Source organism: Triticum dicoccoides, chromosome 5B (genome assembly GCF_002162155.2).
Source record: "Triticum dicoccoides isolate Atlit2015 ecotype Zavitan chromosome 5B, WEW_v2.0, whole genome shotgun sequence".
Classification (NCBI taxonomy): Eukaryota; Viridiplantae; Streptophyta; class Magnoliopsida; order Poales; family Poaceae; genus Triticum; species Triticum dicoccoides.
Genome location: NC_041389.1, coordinates 429911205 through 429913932, shown reverse-complemented (window position 1 = coordinate 429913932; position 2728 = coordinate 429911205). Strand labels below are relative to the sequence as shown.

At 42.9% G+C, this 2728-nt stretch overlaps 1 long non-coding RNA gene across 2 annotated transcripts; it reads right to left on the bottom strand.

The window, feature by feature from the left end:
* Positions 1 to 1258: 1258 nt before the first annotated feature.
* On the bottom strand, positions 1259 to 2722 carry LOC119309984. 2 transcript variants are annotated; one of them, XR_005150628.1, is made up of 4 exons: positions 2363 to 2722; positions 2131 to 2256; positions 1896 to 2033; positions 1259 to 1450 (listed from the first exon to the last, which is right to left on the bottom strand). It is a non-coding gene; the product is annotated as an uncharacterized LOC119309984 (long non-coding RNA). The 2 variants fall into 2 exon arrangements; XR_005150627.1 differs by having other exon boundaries at positions 1259 to 2033.
* Positions 2723 to 2728: the final 6 nt, after the last annotated feature.

Here is a 2728-nt window from a genome sequence, read left to right as displayed (position 1 = left end):
GGTCGCTGTCGAAGATGGGGTAGCGTCGCGGCGGCCGCGACGGGAGATGGTGGCGGCGGCACATCAAGAATCAGAGAGGAAAATGTCCCTGTCCTGTTAAGTAAACAAACAGAATCATCCACATCATCAGCTAATAATGGGGAGGGATGTCCAGTGAGCTACCAAGCAACTGCATTTCAAGGAAATTACCAACCAAACGCCAATTATCATGTACTTATAGAGCATCAGAGAAGATGTTTCTTTTTGCACACATTTTTTTCTAGGTTTTCTGTTCTGAACTTGATCTAAACATTAATGGTAGTACTTCCCAAGGTGCCACATATTTACTCACTATGATGATGTATTTGTACTGCTCCAAAAACATTCATGGGAGCACAAAATAAGCATATTAAAATGGTGCACACTGGAATGTGATAGCTTCTGTGACCCACCGGAGGGAAAGGGTAGAAGTTCAGAAGCATAACAACAAGTTCAACTTCATTCAACAAGAAGAAAATCCATTTTATACTCCTGTATACACCCAACAAGCATCAAATTCCATATACCTGAACTTCCATTTATTGATATACTTGAACTTATTTGCTGTTAATGTACATGGACTTTGTAATTAAACATAGAAACCGAGAGAGATAGCAGTCTTTGAACTGAAACAAAATTAGGAATTGAATTGGACTAAATCAAGAAATTGAACTGAGTGTGCCATGATTTAGTCAATGTAGAAGATCATTCCATTTTGCTATCTCTCTCAGACACTCACATCACCCTGCTGAACCAACAAACAATAGCAGCGCACCAATGCAAGCAGTATGGGCTTCATGCACCAGCACACAGTAGCAACCAGTACTAGCGCATTTTCCGAACTCTCCTTTTCTTTTATCTCTTTTTTCTCAAACTTCCGCCGGTGAACCCTGGACTTATCTGCTTTTATAATTTGAAGTTTTTAAACATAATTGGTGTAAAGAAAAGCAGAGGATATCCGCAAGTGATTGTGTGATTGAAAGGTCTAAATAACTGGTTATTATGTCTTCGACTTTGAGAGCCCACCCAAGCTGAATCATCACTGTACCACTTTTGCTATGTATAACAAAGTGCAAGAAGAACCATAAATTCTAGAATCATTACACAGCCGCAGTTTTTTCTATTGGAATTCATTTAACTGAATAAAATCCTATAGTAGTGTACTGAAAAAAACACTACAAGGTGAACTGAAAAAGGCATACAAGCATAGATGGGGGCACTATCAGGGTAATTACTTGCCTGCCCAGATGGATCATCATAATTTACCGAAATCGCGTCACTGATTTCGCCGACAATCTGTCTTAACTTCATGAGACAAAAAAGAGCAGCAACAGTAGAGAGATGAGAGATGAGCAGTGGTCAGTTCACGGCTTCAAGTGAGGTTGACGAGGGAATAGGGGTCACAGTATATATTGGTCTCTTTTTCCACATTCTGCAAGGAGTAAATAAGTGTGAGAAAAGTTGCCTAAGGGAGAATAGGGTTCATATTGCTAATAAATGAACCGAAGAAAGAAAATAAAATCACATAGATAATAAATTATTATACCTTTTCCCAATAGACAGGATGCAACCGGCAGGAAAAAATGTATACAAATTCCAAATCAAGATCTCTTAGGGCAATTAACAACAATATTTTAAACCTGACAACGAAAAGGAAGCACATATACTACATGCAATAACTTAGTTGGTCACATCGGCAAATCATTTTACGAATGAGTCAATAGGAATCTACTTATATGTGTGTCACAAAGAAAATAGCAGGTAAAATCCTAACATATTTAAGATATTTAGATATTGAATTATGGTGCATCTATTCTATATCAGTCATAAACTTTGCAAAGGCATATCAACTGACGGACTGAAGTTGCAGCACTTACATACTAATAACCTATTGGGAAGAGCACTTGTATACTATCCTGTTTGATGGAGCAATTTAAAAACTTGTTTGCTGTTAGAAATATCATTGTTCTAAAGCAAAGAAAAGGAATCCTGTACACCGGGTGCATCCATGGCCACTGTAATACATAAGAGTGAACACAAGTACAGAATTAGCGAGAACACAAGTACAGAATTAGCGAGAACACAAGTTTAGTAACATGGTCAGTTCAGTACCGTAGACAAGCAACCACGGCTAAATTATCATTAGTGCAAACGCACAAGTAGCTGAGCTGCGTCACATCATTGGCATACACGAGCAACACAGTGAAAAACCATCTCTTTTCCTTTAAAAACAACAAGCTGCAGTACATATACAAAAGCATATCAGCTAGAGAGAGGACAGCGGCATGGGAGAGAGGTCATCTTGCCGTAGTTGTACACATGATGGCAATTTCAAAAAGCTGACCTTCAGTAAGTGGCGAAGATGAACGACCGGCGAGCTGGCGGTGGCCTGGAAAGCCGATAAGCCAGCGGTTTGGGGCAGGTGCGCGCGTGGCAGGCGGCGTGGGGCGGGGCACGCTGCCGGCACCTGGAGGAGGACGGAGGCGCGCACAGGCGGCATCGGCGGCTGCTGCTGTGGGATGTAGGAGGTGGTGGTGGAGTGACGCCTGGATCCAGGGAGGTTGTGGCTCGGGTGGCGCCGGGAGCGAGGGAGGAGGATGGGGCAGGGCGTCGCCGGGATCCTGGGAGGTTGGGAGTCGGGCGGAGCCGGGACCGAGGAAGGAGGTAGGGGCGGGGCATCGTCGGGATCCAGGGAGAAGGTAGGGGTGGG